This window comes from Etheostoma spectabile, chromosome 19, assembly GCF_008692095.1.
Source record: "Etheostoma spectabile isolate EspeVRDwgs_2016 chromosome 19, UIUC_Espe_1.0, whole genome shotgun sequence".
In the NCBI taxonomy this organism is placed as follows: domain Eukaryota; kingdom Metazoa; phylum Chordata; class Actinopteri; order Perciformes; family Percidae; genus Etheostoma; species Etheostoma spectabile.
Window position 1 is genome coordinate 4,379,846 of NC_045751.1, and position 15,912 is coordinate 4,395,757.

General features: G+C 40.3%; 1 protein-coding gene across 1 annotated transcript in view; it reads left to right on the forward strand.

Moving 5' to 3' along the window:
* Positions 1-13,393: 13,393 nt before the first annotated feature.
* The window catches only part of si:dkey-183c6.7 (urea transporter 1), a 30,932-nt gene continuing 28,413 nt past the window's right edge, over positions 13,394-15,912 (forward strand). The window contains exons 1-2 of the mRNA XM_032544176.1: positions 13,394-13,421; positions 15,062-15,239. The gene's annotated coding sequence lies outside the window, so the exon portion shown is untranslated. The remainder of the gene's footprint in view (positions 13,422-15,061; positions 15,240-15,912) is intronic.

Consider the following 15,912-nt stretch of genomic DNA (forward strand, 5'->3'; position numbering starts at 1 on the left):
CCCTGAAAAAATAATCTTTAAAAAAAAAACAATCACATCCGGCGGAATCTCCAGCAGCACCGCTACAATTCCAGAAATGTAACATTGTCGATGTAGACTAGTAGCATCATGAACTGTCACAAAACTGTCATGAATAACAGTTTAGGGGACCCAGCGATATATTTAACAAACTTTCAATACTAATTCTGTGGTGAAATATATGTTTGTAGTATTCTACTTTGAGGTTTATGTGTTTGTTTTTGTGCATTGCAATTAAAAATCAGTTTGCATCATTTTCAACCACATTTTTGACAAGTTTCAAGTCACATATGTTGACCATAAGTCATGGCACCTCATTATCGGCTCAGGGTCTCTGAAATGTGCCATAAAATAGATGGTGAGCCACACCTGAAGCTGGAAGTGCTGAGTATGGACAATGGTCCTCTGAAGCACACCTACAAAAAATCAATCTCCCGAGGGAAGTGATGGAATGAGGAGAGGAAAGTTTTCAAAGTGAGAGTGCAGGAGTGGAGGATGGGGAAGATAGATGGCCGGAGGGAGGAAGACGGTAGACAAGAGTCAGACAGGCCTGACAGGAATGGGGGGTGGCGAGGAGAGGGATGACATAACGCCATGTTGAGATATGAAGCATGGGACTGAACTGAGAAAGATGAGCAGGGGGACAGTTAGTTGTTGACATGGTGAGATTTGGCTGATGTGTGGGGGTTTGCAGATGGATATCATTTCCAAATAATGAAAAGACCGCAAGGAAATGGGATGGAGAGGCTTAATGGGTGAATCTGATGACAGTAAGCGTGAAGGTGAAGGACAGAAAGAGAGCTGTTCAACATAATGTGTGACCGAGTGATGAAAACAGGCACATACACGCTCCTTAGAAACCATAAATTAGTCAAACTTTATTACCAATTCTTTAAAGGTTGTAATCATCAAATCACTCTTTAATCTTCCAGCAATAAATATCATGATGTGCAACACCTTTTTCTCAAAATCAACATCTGTTTCTCTTTTTGCTATTCAAACATTGCGCTACCATTCTGTAAATTGTCTTTCCTTTTTCTCACCAAAGCTTCTTAGTTATGAACGATATAATGAAGCCCGTGTGTTCTTTGTGTATGTACAGTATTTTTCAGATATGGAACATTTCATGTAACATTTCCCCCTGTGGCTGCCCACTGGGATGACAGCAGAAGGGAAACACTGTGGAGAGGGGACATATTTATATATATAACCTGTTATCAGTATTTATAAAACCTGTTATTGGTGTTGAATGAGTGAGAGAGAGAGGACAAAGTGCAAATGAAAGAGCAGGAGAGAGCGAGAGAGATAAAGTGGGAGAAGGAGGAAACCACCAAAGACACCAGTGAATTATTAATGATGTCAACATCCTTACGTTTGATTCCCTGTTAGAAAGTGTTTGTTGGTTGCAAATGAGCAGAGAGAAAAACCCAAAGGCCGATGAAAAGGAAGTGTAATGTCTCAACCATGGCAACCAGGATGTGTGTACTATCTACGTACTGTAGGTGTCTGTGTGACACCTGTGTGATTTCCTCCCATCCAGTCATTGTGCATACCTACGTATTCTCTGGGAGAACTAAGAGAAATCAAACTCAAAACCAGGACATTCTTTCTATGAGACAAACATGCTAACCACTAACCTACCTGTATGTAATGTCTGTTACTTTATTGGTTTAGTTTTTATCTGAATAAGATGTGTATGTGGATTTGTCCCATGTGCACACTGTAATATTCAGAGTTGGGATTCACAAGTTTTGAAACAGTAGCAGCAGAAAGATTGTAACTCTGACATCATGTTTTCACAGACATTATATCATATTGGGCTTTGTGTCTGTCTGTCTATCTATGTCTGTGTGTCTCTCTGTCTGTTTGTCGTTCTGTCTGTCTCTGTCTTTGTGTCAGTCTGTCTGTCTGTCTTTGTCTCAGTCTGTCTGTCTGTGTGTGTGTGCGTCTGTCTGTCTGTCTTTGTGTCAGTCTGTCTTTCTGTCTTTCAGTCTGTGTGTCTGGAGAAATCTGTGCTCAATGCACGGTGGAATAGAAGGGATGAGTCATCATGAAAATGACCTTCACGCAGACAAGTTTTACTGAGACCTTTACGTTTGGCACACGCACACACACACACATACATAGAGGGAAGGATTCAAGCACACATACACATACACACACATACACACACACACACACAAACACATTACAAACCATTTTAGTGTGTGTTCGAAGCAATCCTGGTGTTTCAACACAACACACAACACACACACACACACACACACACACACACACACACACACACAGAGGGAAGGATTTAAGCACACATACACACACACACACACACACACACACACACACACACACACACACACACACACACACACACACATTACAAACCATTTTGGTGTGTGTTCAAAGCAATCCTGGTGTTTCAACACAACACACAACACACACACACACCCACACACATACACAAACACACACACTAATGACTTCATTTGAATGGAAACTGAAGCCTATTAGTCAGGTTGTGAGAGCACAGAATAAGATAAGTAGGGGGTTGAAGGCATTAGAGAGGGAAATGGCTGGCATTGGTTAATGAGAACAAACTATCGCTTCTGGGAGTAGCTGCTCAAGAGACGAGAGCATGACACACAGAACATTACTGCAATTTATAATATTAGTTTTAGACTGTTTCTTAAACTTTTTGTCTTTTATTCAACACAGGTATTAGTCATTTGAATATGCTGTTACATTGATCTAAAGGCAGCAAGGTATTGGAGGTCTGAGCCGGCAGGCTTTAATGACAGAAGGCAGTCTTATTGTAACAGATCTGCAAGGAGGAATACTCAGCTGCTTTTGTGATTGGTTGAAGTAAAAATGCACAGGTTTCTGGGGAGTATATGGTTGGCTGTACCTTCCATGTCACAGAGTGAGTGATTTAGCTCTGGGCTACAACTTGAGCCCTGTTTATGGTACCATAATCACCTCCTTGAGCCGTATGTCCCAGTTGAGGGGACCAAATCAACACGTCAAACTACAATGACTACACTGTAGTCTTTAGACCTATTGCCTTCACATTACCCAGTGTCTTTGTCTCGTGTCTCTCTTTTGTGCTCCCTGTGGCGAGGCATGGCTCACAGTTTCAAAGCCTCTAGTTTAGGGCTCATGGGAAAATATGTTCATTACAGGCAGCTAAAAACAGAAAGAATTGAATAAACAACAGTTACATTTTTTTTTTCAAATTTACTATCCTTGTTTAGACAAACGGAGTGAACCACAGCGCATCAAGTAAGGCAGTGTATGCACTATGGATTAGCTTGCAGACATTTTACAGACATAATCTGTAGACAAAAAACAATCTGGGCATAGTGCAACCAAAAAGTATGTATGGAGGTGGTTAATGAATTGCAACCACCACTCCTTCAACCAATCAAGATACAACCGGGGACATTTGACCAATGCAGGATCAAGTTAAGGATCCATTTGGGTTACCACGGCAACGACATGAAGGCCACAGGTGCCTATCCTTTCCTACCACAAGATTTAGAGAGCCTATAAAAACTACAACCACCTGGGGGCTGGAGTGTGTGTGTGTGTGTGTGTGTGTGTGTGTGTGTGTGTGTGTGTGTTTGATTTGGGTACATGCATACAAACAAGTTAAGTTCAACACAGGCTCTCTGATGTCTTGCCTTGACATCACCTTTGCTGTCATGGCAACAGTAGTGGTTCTGAGGTAGGAGGGCGGTAGAGAGAGGCAGGCGAGACAGAGAGAGGGGATAACAAACAGAGGACGACAAGTTGGAGGGGAAGGAGGAGGAATGTCGGCCAGGAGGCAGGAGATTGATGGAGCAGGGAAAGAGGTGGGACGGAGGGACTGAGGGGGCGGATAGCTGAGCGGTCTGGCTCTGTCAGGCTGGCGAGGAGGCAGAAGAAATAGAAAGGAGGCAGTGTGAGATAATGGACATGAAAGGAAAAGATGGTCCTGACTGCACTGATAGGGTTTTGCTTAATCTGAGAATTCCCAATGCTGACGGCCTCTCCTTTGTCTTTACAGAACAATATAGACCCAGAGTATTTGTGTCAAGGTTCACAGGTAATTAAAGATATACAGTGTACAATGGTATAAAATGGACCTAAATGGTGGGATGTTAATTTGAAGGCACAATGAATGGGAGGAAACAGGAGTTGTTAAACAACACGACAGTCTGCCATGACAGTGGGTTTGCTTAATTTCTCTAGTGGTGTCTGCCTGCAAGGACCACCGCTCATGAGACACACAGACAGAGACAGACAGAATGAAGGCAAGAGGACGTGAAGAGTAGGCATCGCATCTTAAGCAAGAGCTCAGATGGACAAATGGCCTTTACAATGTAAACACACGTGATGGATTGCCCATTAAAGATGATACATGCAGCAGTCGCAACATGGGACACTTGACGTTATGCATCCATGTATCCATGCTGGTTTTAAAGGCAGTGGGCATCTTGAGGGGAAAGGGTTTTTATTCAAAGGCACATTTAAAAAGTAGGAAATTTTCCCAACCCAATTTTATTGAAAATCCTATTAAAACCCAATTTTGTCAAAGGGATGGTTAGCATATTTTTTTTTCCATGTGGTGTTTTTTCCCAAACTTCATCAAAACCCGAAGAACAAAGGAAATACAAAAAACTTTAGGGCAATGGGCCCTTTTTTGGGTATATTTTAAAAATCGTAAATATGAAACCCTGCAACAAAGTCCCCTCCCTGACCCTGGGGTTGGGGACGTTTTTTCCCTTTTTTTAGGGGGTGTGGATGAGTTTGGCTCCCCACATTTGAGCAACTTTACAAGGGGAACAAAAATTAATTTTATGCCATTTGCCTTTAAACGCAAAACTTTAAAAACTGGCACAGAACCCAAGGGCAGGGGATTTTCCCCATAAAATTTTTAAATTTCAGTGCTCCCCCCTTGACATCTTCCCTTAAAACTAGAAAAATACAAAACCAAAAAATACAATACAATTTATAAAATAAATATAAAATAAAAAAAATAAAAATTTAAACTGTACTTTTAAAGTGCTTGTTGTGCTGTCTATAGCCTGAGGTATAAAGAAAGAGCATACCGCTTTGTAAGTGTCACAGAGGTCTTACCCTACCACTGCGCTCCTAACCCTGCCGTCATTACCGTGAAGAGGGTGACCGGGTCCCTCTTTATTTTCTGTGTCTTTTTTACCAGATGATCTTCTATACCTGACCACTGTATTTAACTCCCCCCACATTTTCCCAGCCGTTTGGGTCACTCTATAAATCCTGGCATTATCAGTTCCCCCGGCATTCCCCCCACCCCACCACACGTAACCCCCAAAACACTACATAGGGACTGACATAAAAAAACATTCTCACCTCATCGTATTCACCTAAAGGACGCAACTTCCCATACAGTTGACCCGTGGACTTAATTTTTCATCAATGAGTCAACATGATCGGACCATGTTAGCCTGTTGTTAAAAACAACGCCAAATATTTGTATGTGTTCACTCTTCTATTTCTACATCTTTGATTTCCCCTGCCTCACTGTGATCTTTTTTCCGTAATCTATAACTAATTCTTTAGTTTTAACGTTGATTCCAGGAAATGCAATATTCCCATATGGCAAATCAAAAAAAACTTTTCAGGCTATCAAAATACTGTATGTTCCAAATTTGGTAAAGGTTGGATGTATTTTTATCACAATGGTGAAAGAAAAAAATGGCAGAAATTCTAGGCTTACTCTTCAGTGATTTTATTAAGACCGTGTCATTATATAACGTGTAGAAATGAGGATTTAAGGCTCAGAGGACAATAAGATGTGCCAATGGAAGCCAAAGTCACGCAGTCACATATACACCGGTGTGTTCATATGCACAACATATGTTTCACTGGATTAATAACATTAGTTTGAGTAAAGAAAAATAATGTGAATATTGTAGACCCCCTGCCATGGCAGGTTTTCCTTTCTGTGACTGAGAACAATTCTAAATGTGAGTCAGCTTAACAAGTTCTGTTTGTCCAGCAGCATTCTTTCCTCAGCCCACATCTAGTAACTAAGAGCCACGTATGTTTTGCCACCTCATTGGAGGAGGGATATCATTTGCATCCAACCTTTTCCTGCAGGCTCCAGAGCATCAGCCTGAGGCTACATTATTGATTGTTTTGTCAGACTACAGCAAGGTGCTGTAACTCTCTTTGAGAATTCACAAAGCAGTCCATGGAGTTTGGGCTGGTTTTACTATCACCATTCTGCTGGCCCCACTTAAGAATTGTAGTCACAGTATCATCCAATATAACACCAATATGATACACCAAAAAATACAGTTAACAACATCACCTTTATGAACACCTCCTTTCATTATGGTGACTAGATTTGCACTCATTCTCCCAGAAAGCATTCAATGTTCTAAAAGTACAACATCAAAAGGACACATTAACATGAAGATTCAACATCTAACAACCTAAAAACAAAGTGTCTGAATTTATTTAGAAATGTTGGGAGAAATGCGTAAAAGTATTCATTAGTAGCCACTGAATTTTCTTCTGTAGACGTATACCTTGTTGGCAAAATGAAAAGCAAAAATTGTTTCTCCGATTGAATCTCCAGTCTGGCAGACCCTCATCCGCTCTATCACCTTGTATCTCCACGGCTTGCAGAGACAGAGGGAAGGTGTTGCGAATGGTCTGCTATGGAGAGGAAGGAAAAGGAAGAGACAGCCACATGTGATCACAGAGAATTGTGTGAGCGTGTGAGATTGGTGCAAATTTCATGTGTTGTTATCAGACGTTCTACAGCCCAAGGCGACAGATGAAGGGAGTGTATACTATTTCCTTTTGATCTCCCTTATAACACCCCCCCCTCGCTCCCCAGTTTTCCTTCCATCTTTTTTATTTATTGCTCTCATTCGACCACTCTTTCCTTGTGCAATTCTCAGAACATCCTTTTCTCCTGCTAGCCGCATTATCTTTCAGATGCAGCTCCTGTTACCAGCCCTCCACTCTGCTCCCGCTGTCTTTCTCACTTCATTCCCTGTGGTCAGTATGAGCCTGCCATTCAGAGCCATCAGTCACACACACACACACACACACACACACACACACTTGATCTCTGACCCTGCTCTTACCCCTCTCCTGCTCCGTTGTAAAACCACAGAGCTGATCGATTGCCACTCACTTCCCATCCTTCTTTCTCTTGTCGGCCTTTTCATCACAATTTTCTGGATGGATGTACGCGGTGTAGGCAGCAATAATTTCCCCCTCTGACAGAGATAAAGATCAAATGGTCATACAAGTCCAAAAGATATTGAGTAGTTAATTACTTCCTGTCTTCCATTAGTGTCTGCCATGATAAATCATCACAGTAAAACTATCATTGATTTTGTTCATTGATGCTCTTAATGGTCACTTTTACTACATTACAGATAACGTGATGCGCAATATTGGTGTCAGTATTTTGCCTTAAAGGATGAATTTCTTATTTTTTATAGTATTTTATTTGAATAAATTATAGGTATATGTGTATAAAAAATAGTAACTCTGGGTGGTCAACTTAGGCATTGCCATTACATTTTGTATGCATTTTTATTTTAGACTGTATACATAGACCAACGAGCCGTATAAAAGTCAAGCCAGAATATCCCGTATTTGGCCATCTTGTAATTATGGAGTCTGCAGTAGTGATCGGGCAGTGGAGCCACGGTGTCAAAGTCCCGCCCAAACACTAACCCGACCAATTACAATAAGAGCAGTCAACCATGACATTACTAATTTAAACCAAACTTATCAGAAAAATGAACACTTTAACAAACATCAGCGTGATAACAACTACCGAAAATGACAGAAACCATCTTTGGGGGGAAGATTATTTGACTATTTAGCCTACTTAGATTTTTTATTTTGGCCCATCCACTAACATGGAGTGGGTGGGGTTTATGATCACTGCAGCCAGCCACTAGGGGGTGATCCAGATGTTATAGCTTCACTTTAGGGAGCTGTCAAACGGTCTGTCATCTTTATACACAGTCTATGAGTAGTATTGCAGCATCCCAGGGAAGTCTCCCAGCATGCATCAGGGCAACAGACTCACGGACATACGTCTCTTTTGGAATGTTGCTTTATCCAATTACTTCCTGTGTTTGACATGCAGCACAATGCAAAGCCATCAAAGTGATTGCTGGGAGGTCAGATCAGATCACAGAACACTTATTAACACTTATTAACACTTATTAACACTTATTAACACTTATTAACACTTATTAACACTTATTAACACTTATTAACACTTATTAACAGGTTATTAAAGGCGCTCACAGACGCTGGGCGTGGTGGATAAGCAGCTGATGCATGGTATTGCAGTTGGTGTTGAAGAAGGTGTTTGCCAGCAGCTGTTTGTGCCCAAACTTAATTTGCATAAAATTCAAAGTGAACAAGATTTGGCCCCTTTGAAACTTTCAGCTCAAGCAGAAGATGCACAGCCAACAGATGAAACTCACAACAAATTATCTGTGCAGCTAAACACATTGTCCCATATAGATTTTCAATTCAGATTTCTCCTAAAACCAAAGTCCTCATCTGAATGGATGTATATTTAGGCTACAAACTGATGGTTATTTTAAGGTCCTGGTAACTCTCACTCTGACACCACTGATCTATCCTCCCGCCCTTCTTGTTCTCCAGATTTAGCAAAGGCAACCTGGATTTGAGAGGGTAAGACTGGGACAGGAACCGCAGAGCTGTTTAGCTTTGCCACTTCAAATGCTACACTTTGAATGGATTTCCACCCTGGCTGACACTGCCTTTGATCCAACATTGCATGAAGAAGGTGTGGCGGGATGGAGAGTATACCATCTGGAGTCAGAGAAGCAGAGCCGGGTCTAATGATTTTTCTGTGTCAATGGCAGCACAACCTACACATTTACTGACATAGGAAGAGATATACAAACACAGACAGCAAGCAGACAAACAAACACACACACGCATGCAGAGCCGATCGTTAGGGCTCAGCCTCCTTAATGATCTTTTGTCTTCATCTGCTGCTACTTCTGGTTAATTGCTCAGTCGCTGGAGGGAAGACAGAAGGTCATTGATCGGTTTGACACAACAGCGTCATCTCGAGCACATCACTCTCCCAGGAACAAAATGGTTGGGCCGCTGCAAGATCTCTTCATGGGGTTGAAAAATGAAAATGTCATGGATACCTAAGGTAACACTATGATATGATGTGATCATGCCTTGATTTTATTTTTTATTTATTGTTAAACTGGATTTTTTTACCAACAGAAACAAGAGTTGTAAATTTTTCCAGGAATTGCGCACAGGTAGAAATAAAGAAAATACAAAATAAATGCATAAAAATTAATAAAAATTAAATAAAATTGTTTAAAGGATTACAAATATTTTTACAGCCATTGATCTATTATACCCCTCCCTCACCTTGATAGGTCATGCCTTTATAAATCTGCTGTGAGCAAATCATATTTTAAGATGAGCGGCGTGTGACACCAGGTCCCAAGGGAATAAACTGACTTTTGAGAGCATGTTGCTTCTGTGATGGAGATATGTGCAGCTGAAAGAGGAGGAGTGGGTAGACAGTGTAAGAGAAGCTGGGGTTAATCAAACCTGTAACCTGTAATCTAAGATCCTTCAGGGAGCGGCGGAGTATTATTGGGAAACAATTTGATTATAAGTCTTGTATGACAGCATCACCTCTATTCCTACTGTGGGTGTAAGTGTTGAGTGCACCATCTTCCTCAGGCAATCAACGTATTACTGTTCAAAAATAAAAACGTCTCTCTCCAGGGACCTCATTTTGTTTACTTCCCAAATGCGTTTTGAAGTAAAGGAGAGAAATTGTTTTTTCAAGAACATTGTACACACCTCACCACTTCGGGTTAAAATTGCTTGTGAGAGGAATGAACAAGTTGAAAATGGAGAAAATTATAAAGTTAAAGCAAAATTAAGGGGTGCAGCCATTTTCATTCAGCCCTATTGAATTTTGTTTAATTTGCACAATAAAATCAAGACATCTATAACACAAAAAACACAATAAAAAAATGAAGATTGTGCAGGTGAGATTTAGAAAAAAACCCTAGGGCTTATAGTAGGAGTCTCACCTAAAGAAGAGAGGAATGATAGTAATAAATAGTGTGTTCTGCACAAAAAACAAAAAATTGAACACAAGTAAGCACTGAAAAGCATAAGGTTGGCTACATAAACGTCAAAGGCATACCATCAATTACAATAATATAGATAAAATGAGGATATGTGGACTGATGTGTGTAGATATAAGCAGAAAGGACTTCTTCAGCATGAAGGAAGATAAAATGCTGCTCTAACACGCAGCCTTTTGGGGGGAGAGTGTCCCAAAGTCCCTGTCAAGCTGTGAAACTGCTGTTTTCACAGTTTGAGATGTAACAGCTGACATACACTCCATGAAAAACTATTTGAAGATCAAGGGCCACATATCGAGGCTTTGAGCCTTGAAAAGCCACAAAAAACGGCAAGATAATTTCAATACACACAATTTAGACAGAGCAAAAATTTCTAACAGCACAGATAATGTCTCACGTTTTATTGAGTTATTTGAAGGATAAAGACTAGTACCAGTCTGTCCATAATCTTTTAATAGAGAAGGGATGACCTGCTTTAACTCCAATACAAGGATGCCTTTCAGAACAATGTACAGGAGTGGAACAAAATAAGAGAAAGATAAAGAAAGTGAAGAGGTTAAGTAACGGTTTTAAAGTTGGAGGTCTTTTAACAAAATGAACTATATGTGGTCAATTCAAACATTTGTGAGTGTCACAGGGGAGGTCAGGGTACTATTGATCGGTGTCATGTTCAAGGACATGTTAAAAGAGATGGAAACTGAACCCTCTCTGGGATTCACAAGTGAAGGAATAAAGCAAGAACCACCAGGATACCTTGCTGACTCTTCTTTAAACGGCAGTCCCCTTAACTGGAACACAACAGTGTACTTTACATTAAAGTTTACATTTATGCATTAACTCTTAGCACTGACACCACAAAGCTGCAAGGAACAAAGAGCCCTCTACAGTCAGGGTTAAGCGTTAGCTCAAGGGCACTTTAGTGGACATTGTTTTGGGATCTCTTTGGGAAGAGTCTGGTTCAATTTGGCCGCTGTGATTTTAATCTTGCGGAGGGAATTGGATGGTTAACTTCGGTGCAGAAATCCCATTTCAGCACTAGATGAAGTCTAACACAGTAGTTGATTATTTCTCTTAGTGTCAACTTTGTTTTTACATATTGACACATTTCTGACCATTTCCTTTTCTAACATTCCTCCACTATATCAACAAGGCTAAAACGAATGCAAATAGATTCAAAACAACAACAGACTACTAACAAAAAGTTTCCAATAAAAAGTTTTTTGGAGCGATGCTTTGACATTTTGGGAGATGCTTATCTGCGTGCTGAGAGTGAGTTGAGGAGATAAAAAAAAAAAGCTGGGGTGACCTCTAGCTCACCCAGTAAGAGTGTTTGCCCCATGTTGGCTGAGTCCTGGGGGGGGGGCAGGGTTCAGATCTGACCTATGGCCCTTTGCTGCATGTCTCTCCCCCCCATCTCTCTCTCCCCCTTTCATGTCTATCCACTGTCACTTTAATAAAGGGAAATGCCCCAAAAATAATCTTTAAAAAAAGCCATAGCTTAGCATGAGGGCTTGACACATGGGTGCAAGTTAAATTCAGTAAAATGCATTCATTGACATTTGTAAATGAAATATATTTTAATAGCATTGTGTAAACATAAAAAATGACAAAATAGACACCTGTAAAGCCCTAAAAAGGTTATACTTTTTAACCAAAATACACTCTCCTGGTTTGAGTCCTGGGGGGGGGGGGCAGGGTTCAGATCCGACCTGTGGCCCTTAGCTGCGTGTCATCCGCCCACCCCCCATCTCTCTCTCCCCCTTTCATGTCTATCCACTGTCACTTTAATAAAGGGAAATGCCCAAAAAATAATCTTTAAAAAAAGCCATAGCTTAGCATGAGGAATTGACACATGGGTGCATGTAAATTCAGTAAAACTCATTTAATGACATTTTTAAATGAAATATATTTTAATAGCATTGTGTAAACATAAAAATGACAAGACAGACACCTGTAAAGCCCTAAAAAGCTTTTACTTTTTAACCAAAATACACTCTCCTGGTTTGAGTCTGTCGTCATGCCATCTGCGGTTAAACAGGCTACTAATACACCCATCTAATCCATGCAGTCATACAGTACGCATCAGCAGGATTCAGGGGCTCAGTAGTCTCAGGTGGTAAATCCAAAACACACAGCAGTCACTCACCGCCTCCACGCTGTCGGCTACCTCATGCTGTATTTTAATTTGATTGGATTAGGTTTGGTGGCTGTAATTTCTGCACAAACAAGGAAACAGACGTAGAGGGAGAGATACAGAAAAAGGGAGGGCAGTCCAAACTGGATTATATTTACTGTGGCTGTGGAAGTAGGCACCAATACTGAGTTACTTTTTACTTTTGGGCTTCTACTGAAACATATTGACCTTGCCACACAAGAGATCGTTCATTTACACATAAGGCTACATGCATTCAGGTCAATGACCGTGGATATATTAAGAGATTGACTCTAGGAAATTAGCATCAATCTGTGTGTATGTATGAATGAGATAGTTTTGTTACATCATAATGCTGTACAGGCAATTGCGTTCATTAACATGGTGAGTGATGCAAAGGTTCAATAGCATCCTGTTGTTGCCATATGATTCCCGCAATTACCGGCCAGGAACAGCTTGGCTATCGTTTTCCCAATCACTGGGGGGTACAAAGGTTGGTCACAGGAAAAAGATCCAAACACTGTTTTTAGAAAGTGACGTCCAAATCAAACAGACTTTTACCCAGATCCCTGCTTCATAAATGAATAGTGCACCCGCAGCTCTAACCAAAATTTACTCAAAACATTAAAATATAGGGTGAATGATTATTATAGTAGCCTACACATACATCAGAAAAACGTTTTTAAGGCCGATACCGATATGAATATTTGGTTATTTAAAAATCCGATATGCCAATATACAGTATATATTTTTAAAAATCCATAAACGCATTACAAAACATAAACAGATTTCCTTAACATTAGTTGTGGTTGTTACAGAATAGGCCTAGCATATATTTTGATTGTGCTTAAACAGAAGTGATGTCATATAGAAGCCAAAAGGTTTAGTCTATGCATGATTAAATAAGTCACACTTATGTAAGAAATGCATCATGAGTAAATTTAAAGAAAGAAGCTATGTCAACAACTGCAGCAAAGAAGAAGCTAGCCACTTAGAAACGGCTTTTGCAACCGCCATTAATACCCAAAGAAGAAGAAGAAGAAGAAGAAGACACACGACGACGAAGACATTGAAGATGAAGGAAAAAGGTATGTCTGCAGATTTATTATACAGCCATGTTAGTTAAATGAGGCCCACGTCATTTTGGGTTATGTTTAGCATTATTGTCGTTGAATGGCGTTTATCACTGAGTTAATGCGCGACACAGCTAGCACGCTAGGTGACCAAAATCAAGCACACCTGGGATGTTGCGTCGATGAAGGCCCTAGCTGGTGCACTGTGTCTAGGTAACATGCTAAAGGCTAAAATGCTCCTTGTGACTCCTGCGTTTACTGAGGAGCTTTCACCTTCAGTGTGTGAGGCCTTCCTGCTCGCCATTTTTAACAACTTTGGGTGGTGCAGAGAAACTGGGACTGGATACATATTCACCATAGCTAGGCCTTCGGTATGAGAATGAACGAGCAGATTGAGGTGGACGCAGCGCCCAAGTGTGTGTGTGTGTTTGTGTGTGTGTGTGTGTGCGCGCGCGCGCGCGCGTGTGTGCGTGCGTGCGTGCCCCCGCAGTTAACCCTCTTGTTGTCCTCGGGTCAAATTGGACCACTTTCCAAAACGTTTTTGTATCAGAAATTTTGGTTTCTTTCAAATAAATTCTCCGAAAAAGTAAAGTGGATGGTTCCCAACAATGCTCCCCACAAGTTAAAAAAATAATCAGTTCACTACTTTCATTGAGTTTGTGTGTTTTTGTCAATTTTACAGCACTTGGGGGGAAAACAATTGGTAAAAGAACTTTTAAAAAAGTGTAAAAAAAAGTCAAAAGTCAATAAAATGTGAACAAATGTCAAATAAAGTGACAACATGTGAAAGGATGTCCAAAAAGTAACAAATGTCAAAAAAGGGACAAATGTAAAAAAAGACTAACTTTAATGTAGGCACATCAATAATAATATGAAGTTACTGTGAATTATTATTAAGCCAATCAGAATTAAGTATTCACCCAGGCCCTGGTGTACATTTCCTCAACTGATAATGAATGTGTGAACTAATCACATAAAGTCCTAGTGATTTGATCATTGTTAATGGTGAGCAACAGGAATTCTGAAGCATCCTGCGTTAATTCACGAATATTTTTTAAAGCATTACTTGCATATGATTTGTACCTTTATTATACAGTGTTCCCTATATGTGTGTCCGGGTTGGTGTTTGTGAATGCAGCTGTTATGGCATTTCCGATTGGGTTTTTGGCCTTGGTGGTGTTTTATTCTGTTGATTCTAAAAGAAGTGCGTGCTATTTTATTACGGTATGTGACTTAATAATGGTTATTGCGCCGCACCCAATTGTGTCCTGATGTCTATAGACGTTTTTCTGTGTTGGCCATTTCTATTTAATAGATTTTCTATTTCTAGTGAGGCTATACTAATTTATTATTGATATGCACTGCTGTACAAGCTCCAAAGTGCCGTCTATGGAAATGTAATGTAATATGGGTTTGGACATTGGGGTTCGGTCTTAAGTTGCTGATGTTCAGCATGGTCTCTTTTAAAAATATAACAAAGTGACAATTATTAGTCAGAGTATATTTGAACCTTGACCTACTTTTTTTCAGTCTATTTTCCTACACGTTTATTTTTACTTGAGTAAAATGTCTTTGAAACAATAGTACTTTTAGTTGAGTACAATATTCTAGCAGCCTACTCTTCCACCTCTGCATTGATACCTGTGTATTCATAGAGAAAGAAGTAAGAAGATGAAGGGTAACCGGTGCCAACGTGGAATCAACAGGGAGTGATTAGCAGGAGTGGGGATAAGGCCACGAAGGAGAATGGAGCTCCTGTCATCACCCAGAGGGCTCTCGCTCTCCGCTGGAGCAGCAGGAATGATCCTCCCATCAATCTTTCTCCCAAAAAATGTAAGTCTTTATGGCCAGGACAAACTACATTTAAACCAAATAAACCTCCTTGAACAATTAGTTAGTTCTAACATGTTGAGCTAAAATGGGCAAAATTAAATAAAGTCTGTGTCACAAAGTTTTCCTGCAGTCTAGCATACAATTCACAACAGGCAAGTGAGAGAAAGATAAGAAAAGGATGGCTCCTTTTTCTCTCCATCTCTCTTCTAGATAACAGTAATTCCATGTCTTCCCTTTTATCAGTTTTCAGTGTCGTTTTAGTGATTCAATGTTCATACAGCTAGGAAAGAGTTTATCCTGAGTGGCCTTTACGTGTTGACTTCTGGGGAAACTCTGAAGCTAAGTACCACGATGAACAGTGGGACAATTGCATCTTGAGGTCCAGATGGGCTGTAATTTCGGCACCTAATTTGTGATGTTATCAGGGCCTCATGCCTCATTTGCTGTGGAGATTGGATTCTGCTTGCCAGTTCAGTAGTTAGATACGTTAGTGGCTTTGGGGAGTTTCTGTCAACTGATCCAAACGCTCTCATTAGTTTTGATTGCTATCTTGGTTCTTTATTTAAATTCTGCCCAAGGTTATTAGAATAATACTTGCAAATAACATTGTGTCCTCCTTGAAGTTCTGAACAGTTCTTCATACTCTTGTTCTGCTAGATTGTAATGTGACCCT